The sequence below is a fragment of the Sciurus carolinensis genome, chromosome 12, assembly GCF_902686445.1.
Source record: "Sciurus carolinensis chromosome 12, mSciCar1.2, whole genome shotgun sequence".
Classification (NCBI taxonomy): Eukaryota; Metazoa; Chordata; class Mammalia; order Rodentia; family Sciuridae; genus Sciurus; species Sciurus carolinensis.
Genome location: NC_062224.1, coordinates 45,608,585 through 45,623,822, shown reverse-complemented (window position 1 = coordinate 45,623,822; position 15,238 = coordinate 45,608,585). Strand labels below are relative to the sequence as shown.

Sequence of the window (15,238 nt, the reverse complement as noted above, 5' to 3'; positions counted from 1 at the left end):
GATGACCCTACTGTAACCCCCTACCAGAGAGGGAGGGTCTTAGAGGGAAAAGGAGGGAGATACCATAGTACAAGGTGAGGAAAGGAAATGAGAATGAAAGAAAACAACCTCCTAAAGGTTTCTTGAAAATTATGCAGTGTGCTATTCCCAGTCTTTTCTAGAATATTAACAATTGCCCATCATTAGTGTGATCTCAGTACTCCTCTGCCACCAAATTACTATGGAATGCACATGTGTGTGCGTGTGTGTTTAAATAAAGAGGGTTGTTTTATTGAGGGTTGTTTTATTCTTTGAGAAATGTAGTGTATGAGCACCATTTAACAGTTATGTCAAATGTTTGTTGAGTGGATAATAATAATAGCTAATGATTTTTGCACTTTGGCTGCGTTAGGGAATATGCTAAGTGCTCTGTGAAAATTTTAATTTCATCCACGTAATTATCCTGTGAGGGTTTTAAATCCTTTTATGGTTTAAAAAAACAAACCAACAACAACAAAAAACAGACTGTAATTCATGAAGTAACCTGCTCAAGTGGCATACATGTGAAGAAAGAAAGGGAGAGAGAGAAAAGAACAAGAGAAAAGGAAGGAGAAAAAGGAAGAAGAAAGGCGAAAGGAAGAATGGAGGGACTGTCTTAAGAAAGGGTCATGGTAATTCTCACAGAATTTCTTCTGAAAGACGTTTGTCTTAACAACAACGTGTCTGGTGCCTGGATCCTCTTTAATTCCTCTTTACCACCAGGTTCGGAGTCCTGCAAAGAGCTGTGAAAACGAGCGCAGCCTCGCATGGGACTGAAAGAAAATAAACGACAGGGCAGGATTTTAAATGAACAGAAAATACAGCACAAGCGATCCTAGTTATTAAGGCTGCTGACTCCCGCAACCTTTAGCTAGGGCACAGAGACAATGGGACAGAGAGATGCTCATTTTCCAGGTTGCTGATTGTTGAGAAATGATCCTGTGACCCTTATATAGGCAAGTTTTATTCAAAATAACAGTTAAAAAAAAAAAAACCACTAAGAGACTAAAGGGAAACAGGAATAGGAAAATAAAGGTTATATGACCTCACTGGAATGCATACTAGGTTCAGAGTGGCAGGATACAATTTTGATTCTAAGCTACCTAGTAGCCAAAGCAATGAGGGAGGCCAGGTTGTCCACAGAACAAAAACAAACCCATTGTTTAGAGGAGTGCTGAGACCTTGGTATTTTTTTCCCAACCAACAATATCCTGCAATGTTACAATCAGCAAGTTTCATATGTACGTGTTTGGACTCCATACTGGACATTTCAGACTCACAGCAACAGCAATGGCAGCCTCTTCTGAGGGCAAAGAGCCAATAGCATCACTGATACCCTGTGCTCAGCACCAAATAGGGGTACCATGATTTGAGATCTTGTTTCCAATAGGTGGCTTCTGCAGCATGGCCCAAGTCCACCCAACATACCTCAGCACAGGAAGGATCCAGTCATTTGGGAGAGAGCCCCAACAAACCCAGAGAATGACCCAGGTAGAGAATAGGCAGAAACTGTCAACAAAACACCTCCAAGTATTAGAACCATAAATTGATGGCAATCAGCTACCTAGGACTTTGGCAAAACAAAGCAACAAGAACAAAACCTGACAACTACTTTCTGAAGGGGTGCTGGGAGTTTGCGACTCAGCTGCTATCTTTGGATAGAGATATGCCATCCCTGAGCCACTGGCTAGATGATGGTTCATTGTGTACAACTGCAGGGAAGGGTTCTGTAGATGATAGAGATAGATTTTAACTTTGATTCAGTTAGCATGGGCTGAACCATTTTTAAGTACTCAGGACTATGCTGGGTGAATCATGGCTCAGTTCAGTACCTCCCCCAACAACACCCAGGTGGGCATTATTATCTACACTTTCAGATTAGGAAACTGAGTCTGGGGGAGGGAGAGGCGTGGGGAACACAGTTTCTTCGGGTGTCATGTCACTGTGACTCCAGCTGTCAACACTGTTGCTGCCGCTGCCACCCTGGCTACTGTTGCATGTACAGAATCATCAGATTTCTTCATTTCCCGGGTTGCTGACCACAAGTTGGTCTGTGGCTCCCTTTTACAGCATTCTTCAAATTCAAAAGAAGGAAGACTTGGCAAGGCATAAGCAGACCTTGTGAAACAAAAAACAAAACTAGATATTCTGAAAATATCCTTGAATGATTGCTCCAAAGGAAATGACTTTCTACCCCTCCCCCTACATCTTTCCTTTCCTCCTTCCCTCTCTTGGGGCTCAGAAAGTGATACTCTAACATACACCACTTTGAACTTAATACAGAGCTCCTGGAGAACAGCAAATGCAGGGGAGGGATTTTTTCACTGAAGCTCTCTTATCTACCAAGAGATGGGATCCACCAAAAGGGAACACAGGTGCCTTCTACGCTCTCCCTGTCATTTTGTCAGTCAAGGAAGATTGAACTCATCCCAGAAAAGAAAACTAGGGTTTACCCCAAACCCTGAGTCTAGGTGAACTTTGTTCCAGGCTGTCTTTTTTTTTTTTTTTTTTTTTTGGGGGGGGGTTCATTTATCTTTCCTAAAAATCATTTATTCTTGATATAAAATTGCCTATGCTCCCTTTCCCTCTTCCTGATGAATAGGATATTTAAGCTTCAACCATCTGGGTTTTCTTTGAGTTTCATATTTTGTGTGACTCCTGTGCAGTCTCCTATTTACATTCCTTTCTATTGTCAATTTGTTCTATAGACTCAAATTATCAAAACTTCAGGGCTGGGAAAAAAAAAAAAAGAAACCTTTCATCCCTACATCTCCTTCTTCACAACCCAAGTATTTATAAAGTATTTATGGTGTCCCTTACTCAGGTCATGGGGGGTTCAACACAGTCCCTGAGATCAAGAGCTAACACTCTTATTGAGGAGACCAACAAGCAGTTTTGGGATTTCCTCACACTTACATGAAATGCTAGCAGAGGGGGCTGTGTAATCAAAGAGAAATATAGCTTTTCTGCCTGAAAAGCTCAACCTGAAGAAGGAGGAGGTGCAAGAAGATACAGATGCTGAGGCTAACCAAAGGTGTTGCAAAAGTAACCAGTGGCCAAGGTGGAGAGCCAAGGAGTTTGGGGTGGTTCCCAACAGAGTGTGATTGTGTCTAGAGATATTTTTGAGGGCTAGAGATACAGTTCAGTGGTATAGCACTTGCCTAGCACATGGAGGCCCTGGATTAAATCCTCCATACCTAAAAAAAAAAAAAAAAAAAAAAAAAAGGAAAGAAAAAAAAAGGGAAAAGAGAATTTTCATTGATCCAACTGGGTGCAGGTGGGAGTGCTATGACTGGAGTGGGAAGAGCCATAGATGTCACTGAATGTCCTACGATGCACAAGATATTTTCCCACATCTAAGAATGAGTCAGCCCAAAATGTCCAAGACTGAGGACCCCTGCCCTAGAATCATTAGGAGTCATGAATTCTCCAGGCCATGCAGTGAAGTGATCAGGGATGTGTTTTCAGATCCCTTGTGCTATAGTTTGAATAAGTGACCCCCAATAACCCTGTGTTAAAGTTTTGGTCACCAGCCTGTAGCACTACTGGGAAGTGGTGGAATCTCTAGGAGGTCGGGCCTAGTGGAAGGAAGTCAGGTCACTGGAGTCATTCCCTGCTGGAGATACTGTGTCTTTGGCCCCTTTCATTTCTCTTTGCCTGGCTGCTGTGAAGTGAACAGTTTCCTCTGCCTTGTATTCCCACTATGATGTTCTGCCTCACTGCAGGCTCAAAAGCCATGGAGTCATGAACTTAAACCTCTGGAACTATGTGCCAAAAGAAACATCTCTCCTTTATAAGTCGTGCTTATCCTAGGTATTTCGTTGTAGTAATGAAAAACTGAGTAACACACCTTGTCAGTATTGGAGAATTTGGGAAACTGATGTTTCTTTCAAATGGAATGTATCCGTTGGATGGCTGTTGGAGGCAGAGAGCTGAAGGCCCAAGAAAGTAAAAGTTCCATCTAAGAATGCATAGTACCATGAATGTCCTGAACTTTCCCTCAGCTCCTGCCTTGCCCTCAGCTCCTTCAGCCACAGGTGAGCAGCAACTCCCAGAGCCACCCTTTCCTCATCTGTAAAATGGGGCAGAACACATGCTGTGCTTGCCTTTGCCAGCATGGTGATGACCAAGTACAAGAGAATTGCCAAAAGAGCTTCATGAAAGTGAAAAGCAAGGTAGACGAAGAATAGTATTGTACTACAAAGAGCACTGTTTTAGGAATTGTTTGTCAACTTTTTCATTGCTGTGACTAAGACTCGACCAGAACAACTACAGAAGAGGAAGAGTTTATTTGAGGGCTCATGGTTTCAGAGGTCTTAATCCGTACACAGCTGGCTCCATTGCTCGAGGCTCAAGGTGAGGCAGAACATCATGGCGGAAGAGCATGGCGGAGGGAAGCAGCTCACATGATGATCAGGAAACAGAGAAAGAAGTCTCCACTTACCAGATACAAATATATACCCCAAACCACACCCCAATTCCCACCTCCTCCAGCTACACTCCACCACTTCAGTTACCACTTACTTAATCCCTATCAGGGGATTAATTCACTGGTTGGGTTAAGGCTCTTACAACCCAATCATTTCTTCTCTGAACTTTCTTGCATTGTCTCACAGGTGAACTTTTGGGGGGACACCTCACATCCAAACCATAACAGGAATTATACAACTATTATATACTACTTGTGGTAAAGTAGGAAATACAGTTAAGAAAAAAAGAGGGAAATAAAACTCACCCACTAGACAGAAATAACACAACATTTAGGTGTCTGCTTTTAATTTTCTAAGTGTGTGTGTGTATGTGTGGTGTGATTTTTTTTTTCATTAAAAAAATGGGATTATGTAGTCAGGCACAATGGTGCACACCTGTAGTCCCAGCTGCTCAGAAAGCTGAGACAGGAGGATGACTTGAACCTAGGAGTTCGAATCAATTCTGGGCAACATAGTATAATAAGACTCCATCTCTCAAGAAAAAAAAAAAAAAAGAAAAAGAAAAAAAAAAACTGTGGGGTGGTATTTTCCCAACAAATACATACTACAAATAGTGTCTCATTTTGATAAAATGTTTCTGTGCTATTATTTTGACAAGCATGTTCTCTGTTGTTAGACTGCTGTGTCATTTTCCACACTTACAAATGCTGTTGGGAGTCACACCTCTTTATTGGTTTTAATTTAATTAAAACAAAAGATGTGGCCAGATGTGGTGGCACATGCCTGTAATCCCAACTCAGAAGGCTGAGTATTGCAAATTTCAGGCCAACCAGGGTAACTTGGTGAGATCCTGTCTCAAAATGAAAAATAAAAAGGGCTGGGGCTGTAACTCCATGGTAGAGCCCCTGTTGGTTTAGCTGCTTCTTGTACTGGAATAAAGAGTAAGAGAAATATGGAGCAGAGAAAAGTTGCCACAGACACAGCACAGTAACATCTGGCCCTGACCCTGGGCTCTCACCACTGCTGGTAGGGACGTCTGTGTGGGATCTTGGAGTATCAGACAAGTGAGGAGTAATAAATACCCACTAGGTGAAGAGAAGTCTATTGTATCTTTGTCATGGTAATTCTGCTTCCTACTCAGAAATCAGGGGAAGCTGGGCAGTGGGCATTTCAGAAATGCCTCCTATGCCCTCTGCAATGGGTTAGATATGAAGTATCCCCCCAAAAGCTCCTGTGTTCATGTGGGAATGGTCAGGGGTAAAGTGATTGGGCTGTGAGGACTGTAACCCAGGCAGTCCATCAGTTTAAATGGTGGGTGGTAACTAGACAGGGGGGGTGTGACTGGAGGAGGTGGGTCAATGGGGAGTGTCCTGGAAGGTTTGTTCTTTCTGTGGCACCTCTGTCTCTGTCTCTACTTCCTGACCCTGCCATGACCTGAGCAACTTTCTTCCACTGGGCCCTTCCCCCATGATGTGCTCTCTCATTTTGGGCCTAAAGCAATGGAGTTGGCCATCTGTGGACTGAGACCTCTGAAACTGTGAGCCCCACATAAATTTTCTCTCCTTTAAGCTGTTCTTGTGAGGTATTTTAGTCAGTGTGTCATGCAAAAGCTAACTAGAATAGACCCTAAAAACCATCTCAGCAACCCCAGCTGGGGCCACTTCACCAAAGCTCAGCCAACTGGGAATGGTGAGTCCGTTCCTTTCTTTACTCCAACTTAACCCCATGACTTAGAAATGATGGCAACATATCTATCTGTGGTATCCTTCACCAGAAAGGGCCATACTGACCCAGCAGGACACAGAGCTAAAAGAACGACTTTAGTCTGTGGTACTGAATTCATGTAAGGGAATGTGAATCTAGTGGTTGGTTCATGTTTTCCAGAGACAAATTCAAAATGTGACAAAAGTGACTTTGAAATACTATTTAGAGCAGTTAAAAAAAAAATCACCTAAATGTTCAAAACAAAAAGAGAACTATTATCAATGGTACATCCAGTTCCTGTAAAATTAATCCCCCATCTTTAAATGACAATTGTTAAAATTATACAACCACATCTAAAATCCTTATGACATAGTGTTAAGTGAGAAAATTACATAAGAGAATAAAACTCTAAAATAAATAAACTGTGTTTAAAGAGTTTTTGCCTACGAAAGAGTAAATGGTCTTACTCCTTAAGTTAGGTCCTAGGGGAATTTTCTTTCTTTGCTTTCTAAATGTTCTGTAATGTTGTTGTGATTACTTTCACAATGACTCTGCCTGTACTGTGTGTATGAATGAATATGTGTGTGTAAGGAGGTGAGTTTGGGGTCCTCTCTTGGTGGGGTTCACTGTGAGTCTCTGGGAGAGGAGAAGGGAACAGCTGGGCTTAGCAAAACTGGCCACTCCATTGAGGAGGTGATCAGGGGAATCACAGCAAAGGGGACTAAGTCCCCAAGTAAACTGCTTATGCCATTCTTAAGGATCATGCCTGGGCTAAATCCCCAAGCCTGAAATTTCCTACAGTAGAGATAGCTCTGAGGACAACACAGAACTTAATCCCCACTAGGGCTCCATAACACCCACTCCAATTTCTCAAACATGGTTGGGGCCACACCAGGCAAGCCATTATTTCTGTAGGTCTTCTCTCCTCTGGAGGCTCCTGTGGTACCAACCACATGGCCCCAGACCAGACAGGAAGAAGAAGAAAACTGAAGATAGTGGTCTGCATGCTGGCTGATCCCTTGACTGACTCTACCAGGCTCCAGAATTTTCCTGTTTATTTGGGCATACCTACCAAGAGGTTGCACCAGAGCTCAAAGGCACCTTTTCTTCAGGTGAGGTCTGGGGCACACAGTGGGCAGGGTGGGTGTGGAAAGTCTTCTGTTCATTTCAACTTGAGTGGGCTGCTCTGGAAAAGAGAAAAATGTTCCTGGCCTTCAGGTCCTGGCTCAGAGCCTGGCCCCATCACACAGCCTTGGCTGACTCTGGGGTGCTGGGTGGGGCAGTGGGCCCTGGAGCTCTCGCTACCCTCCCTGCCATTCTCTCCTTTCCCCCCTCCCTCCTCTCCCTTTGGGCCTCTCTGCACCCATCCTGATCCTGTGCCTCTGCTCTTGCTCCCACCTCCCCCTCAGCTCCCTCCAGGTTGTTGTCCTGCTGATTATCAGCCTCTGATACTCAGGGTTCATTTGTGATCTCTCCTTCTTCCTCTTGGTGTCTTCACTTTATTTCTCTCTGTCTGTCTCCTCTCTCACTATACTCTTTGTACCCACCCTGACCCATTGGTTTCTCGTCATCCCCTCTAGGAATGGAGCATCCACCTAAGACCAACCTCAGCTCTGTGGAATGAAGGCCCACCTGGCTCATGGCCTCTGCCTGTCACTGCTCCTACCCCAGCCTCTTGTCCTGCATGTTGGACCAGCAAACCAAGGCAGCTGAGGGCTCTGCTGAGCTTCCAACAAGTAACAGAAGGATACCCAGAGAAGTCACTGTTTTCCAGTGCTCGGCTTTAAAAGGGAGACAGGGGCGTTGGCCACCACTTACACCCAGTGGATTTTCATTATTTGCCTTTTTCATACCAACACCATGGGCTGGAGTAAGCACTCCAGACCTAAATTCTCCCCTCCTCAGAGCAAGGGCTTCTTGAGGAAGGAAAGGAGGAGAGAGAAAGCATCAAATAAGGTAAAGAAGGAAGAGGGAGGTGAGACGGGATTCAGGACAAGGGGAGGGCAGAGGAAGAAAGAAAAATCATTTTGCATCTGTGCAAAGAAATATCCTTCCTAGCCACTGGTACCACACAACCAGGCTCAGGTTTTGGTGCCAAGGGTTACTTCCCCTGAGTGTTGGACAGAAATGAGTTCGCAAGGAGAAGGAAAGAAAAGAAAATGTCCTCCACCTAAGCGAGCCCTGAGTTTGAGCCACACACTGGCTGTAAATGGCATTGCCAAATGGCATCACCATTTGGGTGGAGGTGGGGAGAGAGAGACCCAGGGCAATGACACAGCAGACCCAAGGAGGAAAGGTCACCACACCCAGCGCTCCAGGAATTCAGGGCCTGGACTGTGGAGCACATGCGGTGTGTGTTATTCTTACCACAAACCAGAACTATGCTCCCTTTTGAAGCACTTGGCTCCACAGCTGTTTGAATATCCCCTGGTACTTGGAGACAAATGATCCAAGTCAGGCTGTGCTAACAGGTCAGTTTTGGAGCCAGGTGGGAGGTGTGACTGATGTGGGCCTGCCGCTCCATCCTCGACCCATCAATCACCGCTCCGAGAAAATCCCAAGGGGCCACCAGACTCTCTGACAATAACTGTTTACATTAGAACATGATTGTGAAACTCCTGGGGGGAGGGGGGGCAGGGGAAGGGATGGCAAAAAGCATGCACTTGGGAGTCCAGGAGCCACCTCCCCCACATAGAGGCAGAAAGGCTTGGAGGCCTTGACCTTCATGGGTGGAGACGCTCCAGACTCTCCTGGGGGAGATGCAAGAACTTTCCCTAACTCAGGAGCCACCTCTGAGAGGAAGCAGGTGGGGTGGGGGGTGTCTCCACACACCTGTCACGGTGCAGTCTCCACTGGGCTTAACACATCCTTGCCTCAGAAATCATGTGAATTCAGCCACAGGGACCGCTGACAGGGAAATATTTTTCATTTTTACCTCAGATTCTCACAGCTCAGATGGCTTTGCCCGACATGCTGAGGGAGAGCTATGCTTTGCAGTGGGCCAGGGCGGTCTGGAGTGCCAGGAAGGGCTTACCGAGGAGCTTTTGGGGAGCCCCAAAGACTGGAGGAAGGGGCAGACACAGAGGCCCACGGGGAGGGGGAGCTTCCAGCTGCTGCAGCTGACGAGCTTGGCTAAAGAAGGATTCCACACCTGTTTCATCTGGAGAGAAAGCTGCAAGTTATGGCTGTTTTGCTCTGACACACCCCATTAAATATTCCTGGAATCCAAACGCAAAAGGAATAAAATAAGCCACTTTGAAGTTCCAGGCAAGGGGTCATCTGTGGGGGTGAAGTCCAGGTACAGCTGGCCAGTCCAGGCAGTCAGCGTTCCTCCCCCTGCTGCCTTGGGCTCCCCATGGAATGGGTGTGTCTGGGCAGGGGTGCTGCGCCCCCTCCACCGCCCATGCATGGGGTGTGTCTGAGCATTTGCCCTGAGATCTGCAGGAAGTGGGGGAGTGAGTGGCCTCTGAGCTGCAGCTGCTGCCCTTTTTGGAGGAGGAAAAGAAGAGCTCTGGCCAAGTTGTCTGGGCTGGTTGACTTCCCGAGAGCACTGGCCACCCTGCATGAAGCAAACACAACACTGACATGGCACTCACAGGACACAGGCCGTGAATTCTGGAGATGTATTAAATATGCTTAATCCTCACAACGAACCTCCAGTGTGGTATCGAAATTGCCACCACGTGGCAGATGAGAAAACAGGCACAGAGCTTGATAAAGAAGCTTTCCCGAGGCCTGCAGCAAGGAGGCCGCAGGATCAGGACTGGAAAGCACAGTCTGGCCCCAGAGACCCTGCCATTAACCAGAATCTGCTGCTGTCTCTTTCACTGCATTTTAAAACCAATTCTTTGGCTCAGAGAGGCCTGGGAAGCCGCCACCCCCTATTGGCTCCCCGCTTACCCACCACCCTCCATTCCTGCCCCAACATTCCCCAAAGCCTGTGACTGGCTTTCTCTCCAGGTCAGAGCACTCCTGTCAGCCTGGACAGGGCCTGACAACTCACCCTAGAGCCTGTTTTCTGCAATGTTCCTCTGCCTCCGGAACCGGAAAAGTTATACAAAGCTTGATTGCCATTAAAAAGTCAACCTGGGAAGTGTATCCACGGCCTTCCTTGGATCAGGAAAGTCCAGCACCCCCGACTGGCCAGTCCCAGAATGGATTGAGACTCAAGAATTACTGAGGTCTTGGGTAACACCCCCCCCCATCCCCACCCTCTCCAGCACCAGGAGCCTGCAGACCCTGAGGACCAGGACCAGGGACTGGGATGCTGGGGTAACTGCTCAGTCTCACCTCCCTGAGGTTCACTCCCTCTCTTTCCTTAAGGTTGTCTTCCTTTCTCTTTTCCACAAGGCCAGAGCTAGTCTTTCTTGGAATCCTAGGAAGAGACTTTTTCATCCAAACTTCATCCTTACCCCACTGAATGTGTCCACAGTACCAAACACTTCAGAATACAGCCTCCTTTCCTCCCAGTGACTCATCCAGCCTCCTCACTGCCCCAAGGCATATCTTTCCAGAATACAAATTAGATTAGGTCTCTACCCTACTTCAAACAATTTTAAGTCTGATGGAACCAGCTGCCCACAGGAAATAACCCTAATGTCTTATGATGTTACACAAGGCCTTCTGCAGTATTGCCCAGCCCCTTAGTCTTTGCCTTGTTTTACCTAGCCAGAGTGGACTGACTGTCATTATTTCCAGGCATCTGCTATGTTACATTCCCTGCCCAGTGACCCCTCAGCCTGTTATCTATGTCCCAGTCATCCAAGGCCCCATTCAAACATCTTCTGAATTGAAGAGAGCATACGATAGAGATACCTGTATACCCATATTTATCACAACACAAGGTTCACAATAACAAGTTATGGAACCAACCTAGGCCCTCATCAACTGATGAATGCATGAAGAAAATGTGATATATATATATGTATATTATATATATATAATATATATATATATAATTCATCCATAAAGAAGAACAAAAATGATATAATTTGCAGGAAAATGGTTCGAACTAGAGAGTATAATGTTAAGCAAAAGAAGCCAGATTCAGAAAGACAAGTATCACATGTTTACTCTCCTACATGCAATCTAGGGGAGAAAAATAACATAAAAATAGCAGGGAGACTATTAGAAAAGAGGAAAAGGATTGGAGGAATGAGGAAGGGAAGGAAAAGGGGGGTCATAGAGGACAAGAATGATCAAAGCATGTGTTACATGGACATACAAAAATGCGACAATGAAACCCATTATTCTGTATAACTAATATTCATCAATAAACAAAACATCTCCTTCTAAGGTAAAACTGAGATCTCTATAGGACAAAAAGCAGAAAACAAACCCAAAAAAACCTTTGCATCTTATCATACCCCTTTGTGTCACATTCATTTATTGGTGTGTCTCCCCACTATAATTCTTGAGAGATGTGAGCTTCATCTTTGTATTTCCAGCACTCAGTAATGAGTTGAAGTACAAATACTTGGGAGAGAGAAACATATTGAATCAATAATCTTCATTAACCAACAATATGAATGTACTTCTTTAATTATTTGTAGTAGAGAACACAGTTGGAAAAATTCAACTGACATGTGACCGGAAGGAGACCTGTATTCTGGGATCAAGTTTTGACAAAGTGGACTGGAAAGAAAGGCTTGGGATCAGCAAGAATCTGGCAAACTCAAGGGCAAGACCCAGCTTTTGTCAGCCTCAAGCTTTCCCCAGGCCAATCCTGCCCAAGGGAACCCATTCTGCCTCCTGATTCATCTTCCCAAGACCCCGCCTCTCCCACTGAGACAAGCTGGCCATTGGTGTCTACCTCCTGACACTACAGAAAGCATCCCTGAGCACCTCCTCTAGGTAAGTCCATTGCAAGCAGGTGCAGGTCATCCCCATCTCCATCTTCTCTGTCCTCCTATGGATATCATCTTCCTTGCTCTGCAGCCTCCACCTCAAATTCCTCTACTCTAGAGGTCCTTGTGGCTACCTACAGTACACTCTGACATTATTGAAAAGATTGGCTTTGGAATCAAATTTAGCCAAATGTAATTCTCTCTCAGCCTGTATTTCAGTTTCCTCATTTCCAAAGAGGTGAAGAACTGTCCCTGAGGTATGGTTTGAGCAGTGGAACTACTATATGTAGAACCTCAGTTAGCAAATTGTAGTTGCTCAGTAGACAATAGTGCTGGGTCCAGTGCCCTCCTTGCTCTTTCTTTCATGTTGGTGAGCACATGGTATTATGAGCCTGGTCAGAGAGCTCTACATCCAGGTCACCTGTGAGCATGTGCTACATGGACATGCCAGAAAGAGTGAAGCCCTGAGTGGAGTACAATCCCATTTTTGTAAGAAAAAATAAAGTTGTACATATAAATGAACATACCTAGGAAACATTTAGAAGGATAAACAACAAAATATTAAGTGTCTTATAGTTATGAATGATTTTTTCTCTTTTTTAAAATTTTTACCTACTTTTTTTTTTTTCAAAAGTGAGGATGCATTGACTAACAATAAGAAAAAAAATCAAGCCACATGTTGTGGAAACCTGCATGCAATATGGTTCTTAAATTCAAAGCACCATCTGGGATTTGCGTGTCAGAGAATCATAGTTTACAACTGCAGATGGCTGTGGCCTCCATGTGGAAGGAATTAGGGTAGCTGAGCATGTCCCCACCTTAGGAAAGTCCCCACACAGAGAGGCAGCAAGGTCCACTCCCAAAGGGGAGGCTTTCATGAAGCCACTCCATAATAGAGGAGTTTTGTGAAATTGGTAGCATTGTTGCTTCAAGCAAATTCTTCATTAGGTATGAGGTATTCTGGATTTTTATTTTTAGAAATGAAGTTACATTTCTAATTCATTTGTCGAACTCTAGGCTTAAAAGAACACCACAGGAAAACTTTTGAAAAACAAAGTCATGTCTGCAGTTCAAGTTCTCACTTTCTTATGTCTCAATTTTATAAATTTGCACACTGGTTGATTTTCTTGAAGCGAATTAGCCTCACTAATGAAAACTGGTTCTACCAGGACAAACGCCACCACCTTTATTTCAGGAAAAATCTCTGATGCCGTGGCCTCCTTGGCATGGACATGCTGGAATGTACAACAGCAAGGGAGGTGATGACATTTCTGTGTCTATGAAAAGCATATGAAGCAATTTTATGGGGTAGTTTCTCATCAAGCTGCTCAGAGTCAAGGCAATAGGCTTAACTCTTGATAGCTTTTTCGGTCCTGCAAGTCTATCAAATACCTTGCAGCAAGACATTCTTTTCTTTCCTTTTTTAAATTGAATTTTTTTTCTCCCTCCATGAATAAAAAATTGTAGAAACATTTGACCCAAATCATCTTAACATAAAAATCAGCCCATTTGCAGTGGCAAATATTCAAAATATTCAAAATTTTGAATCATAATAAAAATCTTGTCTTTAAGAGACAAAATGATCCTTAAACTAAGAGTATCTAAAACCTATTTACAAATGAAAAATTCAGAGTGTAAAATAGTTCATTTTAAGGGTTGGTAAATTCTGCTCAATTACATCATTAATAACCAAGATTCTTTTGGTTTTACTATTTTGCTACCTCTAACATTTCCCTTCACAGTCACAAGTTGGCTGCAACAATTTAGAACTCCTCAGGCAGAAACATCAAAAAGTCTATTGCTAAGAGAGAACAGATTTATTGCAAAATGAATAATGAGTCCCTATCTGGGGCTGGGAGGGTGCCTTCCTCCTTCAAAAAAAATGATCTTGATACTTAAATAAAATTATGGTTTGGTAAGAAGGAAAAAGGATAGACTAGATGATGGGTGGTCTACTACAAAGAGCAGTCACAAAGACTGACATGAGATTTATAATTAACAGCCCTAAATGTTGGAAGACACCAGAGTAATCTGTTCATGGTTCTAGGAGATAAATCATTCACACCTGTAAAGCTATACCCAGCCAAACTATCAATCAATAGGGGAGAGAAATAAAGTCAGTTTGGGGTAGACAGGAATCAAATACTTATCTTCCATGAACTTTATGAAGAGTAAGAAAGTATTTGAAGATGGTTCCCATCAGAACAAAATGGAACTCTAATAAAGAGGAATACATGTGATCTAACAAAAGTGAAATCAACCCAGGAATGCAATGAAAATAAACATTAGCCAGGAACTTTGTGGCAGGTCTAAAAAATAATGGATCAAAATTAAAATAAATATCAAAGGACTCTACCATGCATGTATTCAAAATGCAAGTGGTTTCCATTCTGCAATTCTATGAATAGGAACCTAGAGCTCATCAGCTGAAAATATAGGTTTCTTCTGTCAACAATCACAATAAAAATGAAACAGAAATTCCAGGGGGAAACAAACAAATATAACATCATAGCACAAATACGCAGCAGAATCAAAGTAATGTGACCTTAAACATTGACATTGTAATTGCAATTTACAAAGTTTCTCTTTCAATGATCCAATATGGTGGAATAGAATTATATTTTTTGTCATTTTGCAGTTCTTTTTTGGCGTATTGCTTTGTAATCTTTCTATTCACCCAGTGAGGGAGATTAATTATAGTTGCAGAAAAAAAATGTCATGATTACAAGTCTTGAAGATGCAAAAGTAATATTGTGGATGATAGGTGTAGAGAAGTTTGAAGAAAAAAGTGAATCAATGGAAGCAGGAAAATATTTATTTAGAAAAGAAGTTAATAAATATGCTCTGAATTTTATAAATTTAGAAATAAACATTCAACAGTGACCAAACTAGTATCAGTGAACACTCAGATATCCAAATTAAGACCTCTAAATTTGGGCTGGGGAGATAGCTCAGTTGGTAGAGTGCCTGCCTCGGAAGCACAAGGCCCTGGGTTCAATTCCCAGCACCCCCCCCCCAAAAAAAAATTAAGATCTCTAAATTCCATTTCCTAGTAAGAGCAATCAGAACTCCTTTGCTGTGGCAGCAAATGTGTCAATGAACCTAGAACATCTACTCATTTGAGAAAATGAGGAAAGCACTGAAGACTCTTGCAGTGAGGTCAGTAAGACTTGGGAGTGAACTTGAAGAACCTGTCATTGACCAAAGATAGGACAATTTGAACATTAACAAGAATCTAAA

At 43.5% G+C, this 15,238-nt stretch overlaps 1 non-coding gene across 1 annotated transcript; it reads left to right on the top strand.

Annotated features, from left to right (window-relative positions):
* Positions 1–14,938: 14,938 nt before the first annotated feature.
* Trnap-cgg (transfer RNA proline (anticodon CGG)) lies at positions 14,939–15,016 on the top strand. Its single transcript has one exon. It is a non-coding gene; the product is annotated as a tRNA-Pro (tRNA).
* The last annotated feature ends 222 nt before the right edge of the window (positions 15,017–15,238 follow it).